The 19,568-nt window shown below is 39.2% G+C and overlaps 1 protein-coding gene and 1 long non-coding RNA gene across 3 annotated transcripts in view; one reads left to right on the forward strand and one right to left on the reverse strand.

Annotated features, from left to right (window-relative positions):
- The window catches only part of FNDC3B (fibronectin type III domain containing 3B), a 342,975-nt gene that overhangs the window by 3,826 nt on the left and 319,581 nt on the right, over positions 1-19,568 (forward strand). The gene's annotated exons all lie outside the window — the stretch shown is intronic.
- Positions 7,779-16,232, reverse strand: LOC309843614. Its single transcript, XR_014300251.1, has 2 exons — positions 13,529-16,232; positions 7,779-13,489 (listed from the first exon to the last, which is right to left on the reverse strand). It is a non-coding gene; the product is annotated as an uncharacterized lncRNA (long non-coding RNA).

Here is a 19,568-nt window from a genome sequence, read left to right on the forward strand (position 1 = left end):
GTTTGGTTAAACTAATCGTTTGTAGGAACAGCTGAAAAGGCAGGCCTTGTTGGTTATTTTAGTATAATGAAAGAGTGTAAATAGGAGGCACTATGAAAAATCACTGGTGGGGGCTAAAAAAAAAATGACCTGATAATATAACCATGTTTACCTTTTCACTAGGTGATTCTTTTCATATGATGTCATGTCAGGTAAATAAAAAGGTGAAACCATCATTAACTTTTCCTTATGTAGTTGTAGAATTAATCCGAAGAATTAAAATCGTTGCTTTACTACCAAAGAATAAATTCAACTATAAAACACTATATTTCATCTGTGAATGGGGTAGAATATATCTAAGAGGAAAACAAGCAACCAGCAATACTCTTGGTGGCAAACGGTCAAGTAGTTTTCTGATTAGTAAGTTGAATTTATCTTTGTTGCATTTTAGAATTCATCTGATAGGAGGAATTGCAACAACTTTCATGATTTTGTATGAAATAGTGAAAATTTCAGCTCCTGTTAAGTAAGCATTTATCTGGATTCTATCTATAAATGTCCATTAACTGAATACTTTTTGGAGGAGGGAGGGCATATTACTTTCAGGAAAAGACAAATGATAAAGTAATCTTTTTATTAGGATTTTTAAAGAAGTAACTTTCAGGTTCAGTATAAATATATCTGAATCTGTTGTGCCTTTCATAGTTACTATACTTCCCAGGATTAATTACAGTTCATGATCCTGGTGCGAGAGCATTATTTGATCCTGAAAGACCTAGACTTGTAAATCAGCTTTAAATTGATCTATATTATTTTAGTGTTAGGTGAATTGCATGGCCTCCAGCTTTTTCAAACTTGTCACTTCAATTACAGGTGAGTCATTAGTTAATGACAGTGTTGAGATAGCTGAAACACCCTTTTCATACCCATTCCTGACCCTTGGGAGCATAGTTATTTTCAAGGAACCAGGATAAACACCATATTATAAATAGGATTACAGTGTGACCAGTATGGGAACCACCATTTAACTCATGATACCTGGTTCCATTTGTCTAACGTCAAGGCATTTAATACAAGTGAGAGACTTACTAAAATCTTAAAAGACAAAAGATATTGAGAGATGGGCAGATAATGGGCAAAGATTAGAAATCTTAAATGTCTGATGAGGGCTGTCTCTGAGTATCAGTTTGAAATCAGAATCTGCTCTGCCATGGACTGACTTTACTTTTTAACTGTGTATTTTTGATCCACTTCTGAACCTCTCTCAGTTTGGATTTCCTGATTTTATAAAGAGGAAACGTCCCATCCATGCCTTTTTTTTCCCCCTGCCAAACGGTTGTCCAAGGAATTAATGAGTCAGTGTATTGAAAAGTGTCTGGTAAAGACTTACACAAACTCCGTAGTCCCTTACATTCCAGAATAGCTGTTCCTGTTACATTACTTTGCACATTTTTGAGACCTCCAAATTGCATGTGGACAGTTTGAAAAAGAATTTATTTTCCCTTTTTGATGAGTAAATAAAGCTTAAAGCTTCACATTGTTGTGTTCATTTTCTCCTTATTCTGAATGAATAGTTGATTTGTGACCTCTCAAAAATTGTACTGTACATAAGTCATCCCAGCTCCATGTTTTGGGCAAGTTTTTCCTTAGCTGTAGCTGATAGCTGGCTAGCATTGCTGACGTGGACATGAGAGTCTGTTTGATTTGGGGTTTTTCTTGAGATCAAGGGGGAAAATGCAGTCTTTTTAGAGGAACTTTCAATACTGAATGATAGAGGCATAAGGCTTTAGTCATTGTATATTATCCAAGTAAGCCTATTATTTGAGCTTCCAGTAATTACAGCTGAGAATGGGGGGAAAAGAATATTTTCAGGTCCAGGGAGCTTTGCACCTTACCTGTGTTTCCATTTTAGAAGTCGTAATTGCCATTTTTCACATTAATGAGGTTAATCCATTAAATGAGAGTTTTTTGGTAAAAGACATTTTCAAGCAAACCTTATTTCTCATCCTGTGGCTGTTGGGAACATGCCCAAGTGCTTGAGGAGAAGCTTTATTCTTTAGTTTACTTTGAATATAGAGAGATAGATATATCTATACATATACAGATGTACACACACACATATATATAGTATAGGTATATATATATATACTTTATACATAAATAGTATAGATATACTAGATATATCTATACATATACAGATACACATATATAATAAATAATACAGGTATATATATATACACTACTTATACATAAATAGTATATATATACTATACACTTACATATATGTATATATATGTGTCTGTGTACACACACACACCTTTTTTTGCCACCGACTGTGGCGCAGTCGGTTAAGCATGTGACTCTTGGTTTTAGCTCAGGTCAAGATCTTAGGAGTCTTGACATCAAGCCCCACATGGGGCTCTGTGGTCCGTGACTAGTCTGCTAAAGTTTTTCTTTCTTTCTGCATACCTCTGCACACTCTGGCAGGCGCTCTCTCTCTCTCTCTCTCTGCCAAATAAATAAATAAATAAAAGAATATGAGGTATGGTATGGTGTTATGTGCTTCAGCAAGGCAGAAAGTACTTGCATCATCATTAGACAGGCAGGTCTCTGTACAAGTCAAGCACAGGCCCGCTGGGCAGATGACTTGATGCTACTTTGGGGCTTCGCAAGGTAGAACTCAGGAGAGGCTTGTGCCTACTCAGGAGCTTATCTGGAGGGGAATTGTTGATGGTGCAGTTTTACTGTCTAGGATCGGTCTCTGTGGACCAAAAAGATGGGGTGTTGGCGAGGGCATGGGGGACAGGAAGTTTTTTAGGCCGCCAGATGTAAATCAGCTAAGGTAGTGTGGGGTGTTTCTCATTTTGAAAGTGGATCCATCTTTGAATCTTTTCTATTTGCCCCTACTCGAGATACGCAAGTCTAGCATTCTGTAACTCCTAGATTGTAATTTTTAGTGCCCTTGGCTGATGAGATGCCCTTGTTGGCAGTGCTCACTGTTGTTTCAGGCATTGGCTCCTAATGTTTTGTTTCTTTGATATCTTGACACTGCTTGTCAGTTTTAAATAACTGGAGGGAGAAGGTTTTAGTGAGATGGTATTTAATTTTATTTCATTCACTTACTTAGTGCCTCAGAAAGCATTTCTTGAGTTCTAGACTAGATTCTTTGTTAATGGGATATTCTACTCTATTCTGACTTTTTTGGGACAAATACAAAGCATTTTTTATTAACTTACAGGGTATTTTGTTTGTATTTTTGGAATGTTGTGTAGAGAACAGTGTCTGCCACCAAACTTCTAGGGCAGGATGGTAGCAATTTCAACTCTTTAGTCCTTTCTGAAATTTGAGAAGTGTTAAAATTGCAGCACTTACAGGCTATGTTTAAAACTAAACTTATATTGGAATTTAAGTTTTCTGATACATCCTCCTTTTAACTCTGGAAGTTGAAGATTTCTATAAGGCAACCAATCAGAAAAGTTTACTTGAACTAAGTTAGTTTGATACCAACTCCTGGTCTTCAATTATGAAGAGCTTTCTGTTGAAGTAACTATCTAGAAAATTGTCTTCATATATGAGCAAATGTAAATTTGAGAATGATTGAAGCCTCTGAAATCCCAGGAAATAGTGTGATTTAATTTATTCCTAAGGGATTTAACTTCTCTGTAACTGGTGAAAGAGGGGTCTTTATTAAAAATAACTCCATTGTTCTTGATGTAACTAATTAGGAATTTGCAATTATCCAGGCAAGCCTAGGATAAAGTTTGGTTTCCTATTCTCTATGAAAAGGTTTTACTGTTAACAGAAGTTTAAATAGATCATAAGAGGAAATATTTTCCAAATTAGGAGAACAAACTATTTTTAAGCACTTTGGAAAAATCAGTTGTAAAAACAGTGTAAAACTGCAGTAGGGGTTGAAGCTGGTTCTCCTGGGGGTGTGTTCAATAGAGACCCAAGAGCCCTTGGCATCGTTGATTAACTCAATGCTATCCCTTGCTAGGAACAGTTTACTAGCAAAAGTTAGAACTATATTTTTGTATGCAGAGTAAAGCACAACAACAAGCAAATATCTTTCACACTTTACCCCACCAGTAGACTTCAGTTATGTCTGTTTATTTGTTTTGGAGTTTTTCTGTTGACATTTGCTTCGCTACTTGTTAATTTCTTTTATCACCTGTAAGCACTTGGTGGCAGATGGGTGAGAGCAGGTGTTAAAAGTTTAAGAATATCGTTATTACTTTTAGTTGCCTATCTCCCCTTCCTAGCCATTTGGGCAAACTTGTGGAAAGTCCTGTATGTAGTATTTAAATAAGCCCATTACGCGCCCTCCTCCTCTGCTTTTACTAAAGCAGGACCTTCCTGGGCAGCTGAAAGAACTGACTGGTAAGAAGAATAAGTTTCTTTAAAAATACTTCGGTGTATTTATATCCAGTTACTCAGACAATGAAGTTTTCTAGTATATGACTTTTTAGGGGTCAGTTTTTATAGTACAAGTTTTATGTGTGGGATACTTCATATATTTTTAGGATATTATGCTTTCTTTTATATTTTGGGTTTTTTTTCCCCCTTTTAAGTGTCTCTTCCATTGTTTAAGTTGTTTAGGAGGACAATACTATCTTTAGATAGTGCTTTTTCTGGTTTTTCTTTTGTGTTTTTCTCTTGTCTCAAAAATGATTCCATTTTAGAGTAATAGAGTTAAACATTATTCTGAATTAGTGAATCAGAAAAGACTTGAAAGTACATTGACTTGGAACCCTACTGTATTGCTGTTGAACACATAAAAGGTAGAGCTGCATGGAAAATGGTTTTGTGGTTTCTCAAAAAAATGAATATAGAATTACCTAGCAACTCCATTCTTAGGTGTGTTCCCAAAATAATTAAAAGCAGTGACTCCCACCGATACTTGAACACCAGTGTTTATAGCAGCGGTGTTTATAATATCGTAAAGGTGGAAATAACCCAAGCGTCCATTCACAGATAAATGGATAAACCAAGTGCAGTAGATACTTACAATGGAATATTATTCAGCCATAAAAAGGATTGGAATGGTATAAAATGCATGAACCTTGAAAACATGCTGAGTGAGAAAAGCCAGACACAAAAGGACAAATGCTATGAGTTTCCACTTACGTGAGGTACCTAGAAGAGATAAATTTGTAGTCACAAAGTAGAATAGAGATTACCGGGGCTAGGGGAAGGGGAATAGGAGTTCCTGTTTAGTGGATATAGAGATTCTGTTTGGGATAAGGAAGTTTTAGAAAGACTCACGGTGATGGTTGTGTAACATTGTGAATGTACTTAATGCCACTGAAATTGTATGCTTAAAGATGGTCAAAATGATAAATGTGTTGTTATGTATATTTTACCATAATAAAAAGCAAGAAAAGATATTGAAGATTTATTCCACACCATCTCCATTTGTCTCTAGTTGCTCCGCCTTGGTTTACCTCCTTACTCCTTACTGCTGGTGTTTTTTTGTCTGTTTGTTTGTTTTTCTTTCCTCCTCCTCCTCTTGCATTCTTTTTTTTTTTTTTTTTAAGGATTTTATTTATTTGACAGAGATCACAAGTAGTCAGACAGGCAGAGAACGGGGGAAGCAGGCTCCCTGGGACCATGATCTGAGCTGAAGGCAGAGGCTTTAACCCCCTGAGCCACCCAGGCGCCCCCTCCTCTTGCATTCTAAGGGGAGATTCCCCTAGGTCATTTTTAGAGATCAGAGTGCCCTCATTTTATTAACTGACTTGAATTTAAGACCCTGTTTAAGAGTAGTAGATCTCTGGAGGGAGGGGAAAAGACATTTTAATATTTAGATGAACCTGGTAGTTTATTAATACTCAAAGACAATGTAGGTACTTAAAGGTAAAGTAATCTATGCTGAATTTCACTGTGAGTCAGCCAAAAATCAGGGATGTGCACTTAGACTTGTCATATTTTCTATTCCATTAGCTCTTCAGTACTTTAGGAGAAATACTTAGAAACGTTCTAAGTTGTTTCAGTTAGTACGCATGTTTGAAGTGTTTAGGTGCTAACATTCTTCTGGTTTTTAGACTAAACCCTGTTGGAAGGGATAGAGTGAAGAAAGCATGTAGTATTCTGTTTTATTCATTATTAGCAGTAATCACGCCTCAGATAAACCTCATTGGCTGTGATACTGCCACTGCGTAAAGGTTTTTTCCATCATTATGAACTTGTCTCTTGCAGCTAGTAATTTTGTGGTAGTTACTGTTCCCTGAATGTTGGTGGTTTGTTTTTGTTTTTTGCTCCTGAGATACTGCTGTTGAGTTTGGGTAGGTCACTTACAAATAGATGGTGGGATTTCCATTAAGTGATTAAGTATAAAACTTAAACATCAGGTGTAAAGTGCATGTTCGGAATACAAGAAAGAAAAAAATTCAGGTGGAAAGATTTAAGTTCATACACAAATAAGTTATAGGGAAAATTACATTACTTTAATTATATATGTATGTAATTAAAGTAATAAAAAAAGTATTTGTCGTCCATAAGAGTTCATTAATTCCTGAACTCCTGGAAAACAGTATAAAGTTGCAAGGGTATATGATGGTACTGAGTGTGTGCTCTGCTCACTCTGTGGTGTACTGTATTTTCTTTGCTGTGTATATGTAAACGGTATTCATGCCATAGCAGGTGATTTTGTGGCCTACTAATTACTCCCTCCAGAGGCATTCTCATGACCAACTGATATCAAAAGGCAGTGAGATGATCTCTTTATATCTAGTAGAGATATGAAGAATCATAACTTGTTTGCAGAGTAGTCTTTTTTTGTTGTTGTTAAAGATTTTACTTATTTGACAGAGACCGTGAGATCCCAAGTAGGCAGAGAGGCAGGCAGAGAAAGAAGGGGGAAGCAGACTCCCTGCTGAGCTGAGAGCCAGATGCTGGGCTGGATCCCAGGACGGAGATCATGACCGGAGCCAAAGGCAGAGGCCTAACCCACTGAGCCACCCAGGCACCCTGCAGAGTGCTCTTCATTAATTTTTGCCTACTCTAAAGAAAAGAATGTCCTATTCCATTTTGCATACCCTCATTACGTTCCAGAGCCTCCTCTTAGGTCTTTGTAGTTTTCTTTAAATTCTTCTAGGACTGGGGCACCTGGGTGGCTTGGTGGGTTAGGGCTTCTGCCTTCAGCTCGGGTCATGATCACGGGGTCCTGGGATCAAGCCCCGCATCAGGCTCTCTGCTCGGCAGGGAGCCTGTTTCCCCCTCTCTCTCTTGCCTGCCTCTCTGCCTACTTGTGATCTCTCTCTATCAAATAAATAAATAAAATATTTAAAAAAAAATAAATTCTTCTAGGACTTTATCTGTGCTTTGGAGACCATTTGTCCTTTTCGGTGTTGTCTTATTGTCTCCTTGCCCCTCTAACTTGAATGTGGGAGTGATAACTGATTTAGGGTCTTTCATGGTGAGTGCATAGTAAATGTCCCCTGGGTGGTCAGATGGATGGATTCCAAGCTGAAATGTGCCATTTACACGTCATGCCTTTCCTCAGGTGCTCTGTCAGTATTTCTACTGAAGTTGACCTTTTTGAAACATGGGCCATGTTGTGGACATTTTTATTTCCAGCACTGTTCCTGAGGTTTTTTTTTTTTTTTTTTTTTCTCATAGTAGGCATCTAATAAATATTTAAACAAAGTAAAACAAAGGCATGAGTCACCTTCAGTGCAAGTCTGGCTTTGCATTTATTACTATTTTTTAAAGAAATGAAAGGGGCACGTGGCTGGCCCAGACAGTAGAGCATGCAACTCTTAATTTTGGGGTGTTCAAGCCCCATGTTGGGTGCAGAGTTAACTTTAAAAAAAAAAAAAAAAAAGGAAAGGAAAAAAAGAAAAAAAAACCTGAAAGTTTTCCAGAGAATAAATGGGCTTTTTCATGTCTGTGTCAGGTTCCTCATTGATTTTAAAAATTTTAACAAATAGCTTCTATTTTTATTCCCAAAAAATGTGGTCCTCGATTATATATATTTTGCATATCCATTGGACTCAGTTTGGGAATTAATAGGTAAAAATATGAAAAAGATAACTTTTTAGAGATTGTGGTAGTTCAAAGTCATCCTTTTATAGGGAAATTCTAGACAGGTGACATGAAGGGATAGAAATAAACCAAAATATGCCTTGTTGAGGTATTGGGGGTCCATCTGAAAGGGGATCCTGTGAGACTAGTGGCCAGAGTGTTTGGTGTAAAACTAAGACACGGAAAAAGAGTCAAGGAGCATATCATGAAAACCTGAGGAGCATGACCTCAGCTATTTGAAGGTAAGGAGTTTTACCTTATTTAGAAGGTGGAGTTAAAGTGTGTTGAAAGTAGAGTCTCGTGGAGCATTATAGCATGAGTGGGATGGAGGGTGCAAGGGGGCTCTTATTCATTGTGGTCTGGGGTGTCATCTGGGAGTCTTTATTTTATCAAGTATTTCAGGTGAATGATATGATCAGGCAAGTCTGGGAAATTGACCTTCTTGACCAGTGGTAGACGAGAAGTTGTGGAAGGAGTGCTTAGGAGACCAGAAGGACTCTAGTTCAGAATCAGGGCAGAATTGAAGGGTTTGGACTTAAAATGGTTTTATCATCCTATTCTTCAGGGCAAAACGATCACCTGCTCTTGGCAGTTTTATATAGAAAGGAGTTCAGGACACTTGTCATTTGTGCACCAAACTTAGAAACACTCTGTGCCCACAAATAAGATGTAAAACGTAGTAAGTGACCAGTAACTGTCAAGCACCTACCACACACCAGCCATATTCATAAACCTAACCTGGAAGGTAGGTGTTGTTTTCTGTTTTTCTGTATGTTTCCAGTATCTGCAGCAGAAGCTGGTAGATACCAGGTGCCCTATAAATGTTAGGTGAATCAAAGATTAGAAAGGCATAGAAAGTTCGCAGTATCACCTAGACTGTTCCCAGAACTTTTCAGCTGCATCACTGCTCTTCAGTAGTTCCCATGAAATACCTTATTTGTATATTCAGACTTGGGGAAGTGTTGTGCTCCCAGGTAACTAGCTGGATTCTAAGACTGAGTATTAGTTGATGACCTTCCATGTGCTCAACCTTTTGCCCAGAAACCTAAAATTTATTTTTAAAATGATAATAAGGGGCACATGGGTGGCTCAGTTGGGTAAGCGTCTGCTTAAGACTCAGGTTATGATTCTGGGGTCCTGGGATTGAGCCCCACATGGGCTCCTTGCTCAGTGGAGAGCCGCTGCTCCCCTGCTTCTCCCTCCCGTTTCTATCTCGATCTCTGTCTCTTTCTCTCTCAAGTAAATAAAATCTCAAAAAAAAAAAAAAAACCCCAGTAATAATATTCTGGACATTTCCCAAGAGATTAGATTTTTCCTAGATTGTTTTCTGTGATAGCGACTTAATCTTGGGATGAGAGAAACCGGATTATAGTGTACTTTGTAGAAATACATAAGAAATTCAATATAGTGAATAAAAAAAATCTAGAGCAGTTGGTTAGGAAATGATAGTGAAGTTTTTACCTTCTTCAGACATTTGAAAAACTCAGATTTAAGAAATCACTGAGTAGCAGTACAGTTTTGTTCATATTACATCCCATCTCCTTGAAGCCTTTCATTTAAGTTAATTTATACAGAGCAAGATCCTGTGCTTACAATTTGCACCTGGAAAAGCAGAGCCTGCCACTGCTGATACTAACCCTTTCTCTCCTTTTAAGGCTAATATTTTGTGGTGTTTGGGTTGTCCCAGAGGCGACCACAGAGATGGGACCAGCACAGCAGTGACTAGAGGGAGTCTCTCCTCTGAGCTCAAAGAAGCGGCTCCTGTAGTTAATGAAAGGTGACCTCAGGATTCAGAGGAGCCCTGTTGCTTTCCCAAACGGCCCAGGCTAAACCTGGGGAGCTGGCAACCCTAAATGCTTCCTTTGTTAGAAATCATTTAGTTCTCTACTCCATCTTTAGAAAGTGAGTTCACTGAGGTGAGTTAAGGACAAGGCTCTGAAGTGGGGCCCAACTTGCTTTTGTTCCCTGTGTGGGGTGGTGTGGACTCAGACTAATGAAGATGCCGCCCTCAGGCTGTCTTACCTCAAGGTTTCCCGCTGCTTCCCGGAAATGCCCTCTGGGCCCAGAAGGAGCTCTGCCCTGCTCTGGGGATTGTGTTCCCACCGAACAGGGAGGGCTCTTGGAACCTCCTTTCCTTCTTTCTCTTCTGAGCAGGAGGAAGGCTGTAAATGGGGAAACATGTGAAGAAGTGCTGCTCCAAGCTGGGCTGCCTGAGCAGCCTCCTCTTTGGGGAACTGGGGACTGGGACTCCTCTCCTGCTCTCAGCTTTCAAGGCTTGCTGGGGGCAGGTTTGCAGATGCAGATTACCCTGGCTATAACTCACAGGAGGACTTACTTTTAAAAATCTGGGACGCCTGGGTGGCTCAGTTAGCTAATAAGCATCTGCCCTCAGCTCCAGTGGTGATCCCAGGGTCCGGGGATCGAGCCCGGCATCAGGTTCCTTGGTCAGCTGGGAGCCTGCTTCTCCCTCTTCCTCCTGCTCCCCTTGCTTGTGTGCCCTCTTTCTCTCTCTGACAAATAACTAAATAAAATCTTAAAAAAAAAAAAAATCTGTTGTGTCCCATAAGATGTAAAGAGAACGGTTTCAGGCATTTATTAAAAAAGGAATATGTTAATTTTAGGATTTGGGCATTTTATTTGCTTATTTTTATTTTAAATTGCTCAGACCCTCTTCAGTCTAACCCTTACACACTTTCACTACCATCACCTGAAGGTGGAAATTTACTTCATTTTGGGTAAGGAATACTACAACTCGCCTGTGTATATAGATTCATGTTCAAAGAAATTACACAATCAGTAGTTTTAGCCTCTTAGAAAGGAAGTAAGTTTAATTGTTAAAATGCTGTTTTTTCTTTTTCTTTTCTTTTTTTTTTTTTAAAGGAGAAGTATGGGGAAGAGAAAAGAAATGGGTAGCAAATTTAAGGCTTATATTTTATTTCAGTCTTCAATTAGCAGCGGATATCTCAATTTACTATAAAATTTCTTCACTAATGAAGAAACACAGCTATTTCCAGGTCTGTTTACTTTTCCATATTTTAATCCTGCTATGTGCTTACTGAGCCATTCCTTTAACTGGATCTTAATGATACCTATCAGAATCTGAAGAATTTTAAAACCTAACTTTTTAGACTTGGCCATTTGCTTGTTACATTAAATTTAAACATGGAGACAGTGTCCTTTCCTATTTATATTTCGCTTTCTGATTCTCTTCAATTAAGCTCAGTGTTCCCGGGAGTTTGCTTAAACCTATCAGGGCATAGTAGTTGATTCAGAAGTGAAAGAATTAAGAATTCAAATAAATTTCATTTCATTTGGGGTAATTTTGGGTTCCAGGTGTTTGCTTGTTAACTTGCTAGTTTTGCAGGTTTTCCTTCTTTGCTCTTTGTGAGGAGCCGGGATTGTAGCCTGAGGAGAGGAGGCCAGGGTTTGGGGAAGGACGTAGCACCCACAAGGTGAGCGAGTTTGTTCCTATTATATTTCATGTGGGATGGCAGGTTTTCCAAATTCTAGTTTCCACTGAGTCATCCATGAGTTCAGGAGAGGGACAGTTTCTAGTCTGCTGTCAGATATTCTGCTTGGCAGATGAATGGAGAAACCTAAAAAAAAAAAAAAGTGTTTTTTAACATACTTTGTGTGTTTGTGTATCTTCAGTAAGTTTCAAGAAAATGATAACATTTTTCATGAAAAAGTATAGAATGATTTTCTAGAAAGTTTGATTGCAGGTAAGGTAGATTAAAAGGAAACATCTTTTAAAGGAGATCCTTCTTGGGAATTAGTCAGCTGCTGTCTATGAAAGCAGATTTCCATACGATTTTTATATTAGGGCATGGGAAACTACAGATATAACTTGGGATTAATGTTTTGGTAATAGCCGTCATTTGTAGTGGAATGACTGAACCGGTGTGCTCTGGAGAAGACCTAAGCTTGAGACCGCACTGTGTGGACAAAGTCTGACTTTGGTTATGTTAATCTCCATGGCTCTTTAAACAGGAATTATTAGGGCTCTCTGGCTTGGCACAGAGCTTTGAACAAGGGCTTAGCAAGTGATAGCTGCTATTATATTATTTTATTCACTGACTACAGACCAGTGTAACTGTTGGACATACTTCTTAATAGGATGATCGTTAGGTAAAAAATGTTCCCAATTATTTTAAATGTATATGGATATTAACCATCAGTTTTGTCTTGGCCTTGCCATTGATTGACTCCTTGAGTATCCTTGTATACATGATAGCTTTACCACTGTTCTCTAAAGCTAGACTTTGAGTCTCTGCCTTCCTTAGTAACATAGTAGGGGTAGAAAATGAAGTAATATATGTAAGGAGCCCTTTGGAGGGAAAAAGAAGCCTGTCTGAATGTCAAGCAGTACTAGTTATTACAAGTGCAGCTTCTACCCATATTTTTCTTCGCTCCTGCCCCTGCAAAGAGAGGTTTTCCCTTTTTAAAAAGATCTGTGACAGCTCTGCTTGCTCTCCTCAAGTCTAGGATCAAAGGAGAGTTGTAATAAAGGAAGAGCCCCTCCCTCCTGTCCCCTCTTGCTTTTCTCGTGGATGGTGTTCTAACTGTTTTTAAGAGAGAAGAGCAGGACTTGACATCAGTGGGTGAGACCATGGGGCTCCGGAGACCTGCCTTTCATCTTTGGGTCACCACCTCTGTTCCTCATTTCTGTAATGGCATAAAGCCTCCACTGCAGGTTCAGATGTTGAAGTGTTTCTTGAAATCGTAGCCACGTTTGCTGCTTATTTTTTGGATGCTCATTTCTTTAGTGTGACACACAGTGTTTGGTAGAGGTGTCAGTGAATAGAATAATTTTTTCTCCTTTGGCCATTCCTGAACCTCACCAACTTCTTAAAAATTGGAAGCCTAGATCCAAAAGAGAGAAGAAAAACAGAACCGAGTTTTAGCGGGTTGTTTACTGGCAGGTTTTTTCTAGACATAAACACAGTTGAATGGAAAGGATAATAGGGATTGGAGCCTGTCTTGCTCCGTGAGAGTGAATGAGCCAGTGTTAGACCTTAACGTTGGAGAAAAGAAAATAACCTTCACCTTTATTAGAAAAACAAAAACAAAACCCAGGCAGGCAGTGTAGGCTAACTGGTGAAAATTAAAGGTCAGTTTCTTCAGTGCCCCACCTCAGTGCATGCCTCGGGCCATGTTAATAATGGCAATCCTATTATTTTCTTACAGTAGGCAGGAAATGCTGTCTGCACCCATTAGATTTGTTTGAGAGGCCCTGGCTGGAAATGAAGAAAATTAAATTTTCTAACTTGCAGGGAGGAAAAAAAAAAATCACACAATGCAGCATAGACGTTGACTGTTGGGCTGGGAGAAGAACAATGTCATTAAAAAAAACAAAAACAAAACAAACCCCACCTTGATATTCTTAATCTCCATTATAGGGAGGTTTGGCCCTTATCCACATGGAAATCATGAGTAGATGTCTGTAAGTTAGGTGTGTAGAAGACCTTTCTGAGTACTCTCAGAACTGGCACGGTTCTAGACGTCACACTACAGGTTTGCAAACTGCCCCGTTTCTCACATCCCCCACTGGCTTTTGGAAACTTGCTTGAAGGAAGACTTTGTCACAGCCCCCGCCCCCCCAGAAGATGAATTTGCTTTTCACAGGCATCGTTCATGTTGAGGAAAATCTGTTTATTCATTAGGCCGGTCAGTTACTCTGTGGTCTTAATAACAAGAAGAGAAAGTTGGTATTAGTTAATGTGACAGAAAATATGTCAGCCTGTCCCTGCTTATCCTAATCATTCTGTCTTTCAGAGTCACACCCGCTCATCTCACAGTTCACTTGATTTCCACTCCTTTTGTGTCTTTGTCTTTGTTTTAGATGATCTTTTAAAAGATGATTTTTTTTTTTTTTGGCAAGTTAATACCCCTCCTCTCTTTTTCTGAACAAGGCAAAAGATCTTTATTGCTATTTTGATGTTTGCTTTATTGGGATATTCTGTTACAGATTCTCAGTTGGTATATAATTCATTCTTCTGAGACACTGAAAAGCTTTTGGATTTTCCCAGAAATATGTGATGAAAGGAAGATCTTACATTGAAGGGACTTGCTTAAAAATCACAGGAGTAGCCAGTGCTGGAAGAAGCAGATGTTTCAATCTTTGTGTCTAGAGGAGGTAAAAGAAGGGATTCTGTTTTAATGGATCTTTAGTTCATGTAGAACAGAATGTCTTGTGTTCTGTAACTGAAGCACCATAACTTAAGGTCATCGCATTGTCGCCTTGACTTCATACCCAGAGCTTTTTCTTTGCTCCTAAGATGATCTACTAGAAAGGACGTTGTAATATCCTTATAGAAGAGAAAAGTGAACCAAGGGATCCTTTGTGAATGTTGTCCTTTCTCTTTGTCTTAATCCCTAAAACCTTTTAACAGTTTGCCTACAGTGGTGACCCTTTTGCTCCTAATGGTTTGCTTCTGGTTGTCACCAGCCACGACCTACTACTTTTATATGATGTTTATTTTCCTCATTAATTTGTCACTATAATTATGTACAAGAATAAGCAAAGCATATGATTCTTTCATAGTAATTCTAGTATATATAGCTTATCTGTGTTTTGTAAATTACATTTAAGGGTAGCACATGACCTAGAATGTATCTTGGAGACATTTTTTAAATCTGTATTTGTATTTCATTTGTAAAAAATATGGCTTTCTATTAGCTTCTTCCATAATAAGGGTCTCAGGAACCATTGGCTCCCCCAGGTTTTTTTCTGTGTTTTCTTTTTCTTTTTTTTTTCCGACAACTCAGAGATTAGTGCTCCTCAGCGCACCTGCCACTAATTGTACCCTATGGCATGGGGAATTTGAAATTTACATATAAAAATATTTTAAGGGCTTTGAGAAATTTCACCTGATATTCAGAGAGTATTTGGGAGTCAAATGTTTTGATCTGAAAAACTGTTTTCGTGATTAGGAATTTGAAATAGTTGTATTCTATTTGGATTATGTATTATGTATGGGTTATTAACCAACTAGCTGGAATTTGTTGTAGATTGTCTGACTCATTTATTTGAAATACTTCTGGTGTATTTAGGTTTGTCCAGAAATCAAGACAAAGATACAGCTTAGGTGTTATTGTTTATTTTCCTTAATCAGTAACTCAGTTCGTGTTTTGCCATGGAAAAGTAATCATTGGAAACATTATACCTGATAGCCTATATAAACTTGCTTAACCTTTAGCATAATGATATTTTTTCCAGGATACTAAGCGGATGATTGCGTATAAAGATGTTTATCTATAGTTCAGTGAATTCAAGCTTTTAGACAAATAGAAGCCATGTAGCCCTTCTTCCCTAGCGCTGTTCTTTTGAGTGATTTGGTTAGTGAGAATCTTCATTTTGAAATGTTTTAAACCACTTGTGCATCTGATGACCTCTATCTTCCTGCCTTCAGCTTTCGGGAATACATGTTTGAATTTGCAGGAATGTGAAGATGTAACCAGCTCTTCAGTTCCTGTTTGCTGTGAGAGGTCTTTGTCCTCAATTGGCTGTTGCTTATTAAAAGTTGTTGCGTAATGTGCTTCCATCTTGAAGGGAAGACCCTCGTAATGACCAGCTGACACTTAGTTCTCTGATGTTCTCTTAGGATTCTCATGACTCCGTTTTGCAGTGACCCTCTGAAATAAGTAAAAGTGAAAGATGGTTGGGGCACCTGGGTGGCTCAGGCAGTAGAGCATATGACTCGATCTCAGGGTTGTGAGTTTGTGCCCCATATTGAGTATAGAGATTACTTAAAAAATCTTAAAAAAAAAAAAAAAAAAGAAAGAAAGACAGTGGATTTTAATTAGAAATGATAAGGTGCTCTCTTCTGTGTCAGTCAGTCCCATTGCTCCGGTCTAGGGGGCTGGTAGATGTATGTTCACAGTTGTAGGTGGTGGTCAGGTGAGAGTTGGTGATGGTAGAAGACAGAGGGGTAAGGCATATTTATGAGTTGGACCCATGCCCAGGCTTTTTTTGGTGTCCCCTGGATTACAATGCTGATTACCCACTGTGGTGAGAGAAAACCATAGTGGCCCACATCCTATTTTTCATTTCTCCTTTAGAAGTAGAAGACTGTAGGAACTGTTGGGTAGCATGAACCAGTACCTGAAGCTTAGGGAGCCTTCGGTTCAGTTAGAAGTAGCTAGTCTGTCCAGGTGTGTGGCAAGGAAAGGAGCAGGGAGACTTCTAAATTCCTCTTTGTGTTCTCCACTAACAGAAGTTCCTTGAGGGCAGGGACCATGTCTGTCTTTTTTCTTTTTTTAAAAAATATTTTATTTATTTATTTGAGAGAGAGAGAGAGAGAGAGCGAGCAAGTGAGCAGGAGGAGGGGCGCAGAGGGACAAGCAGACTCCCTGCTGAGCGAGGAGCCTGACTCCAGGCCTGATCCCAGGACCCTGAGGTCATGACCTGAACTGAAATGATGAAGAGTCACTTGGGTGCACCCCCCCACTTCTTTTTTTTTTATACTTTTTTATTTTTTATAAACATATATTTTTATCCCCAGGGGTACAGGTCTGTGAATCACCAGGTTTACACACTTCACAGCACTCACCAAAGCACATACCCTCCCCAATGTCCATAATCCCACCCCCTTCTCCCAACCCCCCCCCCCACTTCTTTTTATACAATGTGGCAAACAGTAAGTATTGACTAAGTGTTTACTGAGTAAATGACTTAACCACAGCAATACATTGATACTGATACTCCATGTGTTTGAACCAGGAGGAAACTTGCTTGGTATTAATTTTAAAGCTGTGTTCCAATTCTGATTCTTGGAAGTATATGAGATTTTCACTTTAAAATAACTGAAATAGGGGGTGGTTCCTGGGTGGCCTAGTTGGTTTACATGTCTGGCTTGGCTTCGGTCATGATCTCAGGATCCTGGGATAGAAATGTGGTAGGCTCTGGCGGGCTCTGGGCTCACTAGGAGTTGGTTTGTTGTGTTGTCAACTGCCGCCCCCCCCCACCCCCGCCTCATGCTTGCTCTCTCTCAAATAAATAAATACATAAATAAATCCCCAGGTTGCTTTAAAAAAAATAAAATAACTGGGGTGGGGTGCCTGCCTGGCTCAGTTAGTGGAGCTTGTGACTCTTCAGATGGCTGGGTTGTATGTTCTTGACCCACATGGAGGTGTGGAGAGGACTTAAAAATAACAGCTTTAAAAAATAAAATTATTGAAATGCCTGAAAATATGTGAAGATCAAAAGATTTTTGGTGTTAGTAATAATTAAGAATTATTTGTCTTGCAAATAAACCAACTCAAACTAGCTTAAGCAAAAAAAAAAAAAAAAAAAGTTGAATTCGTTGTACAAGAAATGAGGGCAGTGTTCCTGGACCACTTGAGATCATGGAACCAGTCCTGGAAAGTTGCTGGGAACCATGGTTGCTTTTCTTTCTCCTCTCTCTCTCTCTCCTTCCTTTTTGATTTGATACTTCTTCCTTTGTAAAGTCCATCCTATATGAATGGTCGTGCTTCTGAACTTGTAAAGGTTTATCAGTTTTTATTTTTTTCCTTCCAAAATGGCAGGGTCTGCATATTATGTTTCAATAATGAATTGAAGGTATGGATGGTAGATACATTGTTACAGTGATTTTGAAGCAAATTCTTTTCCAGTGTGTCATTTACAGTCTGTTTGTCGGAGGAAACTTAAGTGAAGAAAGAATGACCACTATTCAATCAAACAATGATATCTATATTTTCCCGTTTCTTGTTTCTTTAAAATGAACTGCAGTCAGACTGGCCAGGTTGATTTCTTCCCTTAAATCCTCTTAGAAACTGTGCCCAGTCCATTAATTGCTTTGTTCAGTGGGCAGGAAGCGGTTATGTTTGTACAAGTTATGCAATCTTGACTAAGTTGGAGCAAAGAACTAAAGAGATCCCTGATCATTTTTTACAGAATTAACTTTTCTGGTCCACAAACAACGCATGAAGCATGAACTTGATTACTGGGGGACACTTAGCAAAAATCCTGATTTATGTATCAGCATAGCTCCCTGTTTCTGAGAAAAACGGTCGCATGAGATGCTCATGCTGGTACAGAGGTTAAGTTTGTGCAGTTTTACTTCCTTCTTAACAGTTTCTTTTTTTTTTTTTTTAAAGATTTTATTTATTTATTTGACAGAGAGAGATCACAAGTAGGCAGAGAGGCAGGCAGAGAGAGAGAGAGGAGGAAGCAGGCTCCCTGCTGAGCAGAGAGCCCGATGTGGGACTTGATCCCAGGGCCCTGAGATCATGACCTGAGCCGAAGGCAGCGGCTTAACCCACTGAGCCACCCAGGCGCCCCCCTTCTTAACAGTTTCTTACGTATGCAAAAAAGATGTCTGAAGCTTGTGAGCTGCTGGCATTACCACGACGAGTCAGGCCCCACTTGCTCCCCCACAAACCCCCTCGCGGGCTGTTTGGAAATGTACTCTTTCTATTCTGTGGTTGGCACGTTCCCCCTCCCCGCCTCTGTGTCCATCCCTGTTACTTGCCTCTGGTATCCCAGTCATCTGCTATTTTTCTGCTTCCGGAGAGTGGGATTTTTCTTTCTGTCACTATTTGATGATTCTTTAAGCATTACGATTGATATTTTGCAGTTTGAACAGAGCTGATTTTTAAAAAAAGGATTTTATTTATTTATTTGTCAGAGAGAGCGGGAGAGTATGAGCAGAAGGAAAGGCAGGCAGAGGGAGAAGCAGCCTCCTGCTGAGCAGGGAGCCCGATGCAGGATTCGATGCAGGACCCTGGGATCATGACCTGAGCCAAAGGCAGATGTTTAACCTATTGAGCCCCCCAGGCGTCCCAGAGATGATTTTATGTATAGTATTTCTAAGTACTTTTCTCATCTGCCCATTCATTTGTTCAGTCATTCTTCGCCCTACTGTCATTTTGATTTCTGTTATTTCCTGAAGCCCATATATCACTGAGAGAAAATACAGTCTTAATTAAGTGAAAACAGAGATCAAAGTGAGAGGAAAATGAATGAAGAAGTGAATTTAGGTCGAGTCAGAAGATAGTTTCCTTCTATAAAATACGAGATACTGATCACTTCTTTGAAAGAGGGAGATTTGCTGTATTAGTTGCATGTGAATGTACTCTCTTTAGATCATGAAGGTTTCTCTTGGGAGTGATTTGTTGCCATTCTTGTTGGCTTGTATCTTTTGCTTCCTTTCTTTGTTAAATACTTTTGAGGTAAGCCTTAATTTTTGCAATTTTTGTTTCTTCAAATGTTCTGTAGTACGCAGCATTCTTGGTGTTGCTTGCAGTCTATTCTTTGCACTTCACCAAATCACCTGCCTCAGCCCAAAATGTCTTCCAAAAGTCCCACTTTTCCTTACAAGTCTTCCTCTTGTTCAGAATCTTGCAGCTGTTGATGCCCTCTCCTCCTGCTCCACTCCTCCCAGAAGTTGATGGTGGTACTTGCCTTGGAATTTCCATTGGAGCCTATTAAGCTCTTGGGAGGAGGGAAGGTGAATCCATCGGCATTCACCTCTCTTTCTCCTATGTCAGAGGGGGACAAGGAATCCTCCTCATGCATTCTTGTGTTGAGGATTCCAATCTGCATTTTCTGCTCCAGGATC

Source organism: Mustela nivalis, assembly GCF_964662115.1.
Source record: "Mustela nivalis genome assembly, chromosome: 1".
In the NCBI taxonomy this organism is placed as follows: Eukaryota; Metazoa; Chordata; class Mammalia; order Carnivora; family Mustelidae; genus Mustela; species Mustela nivalis.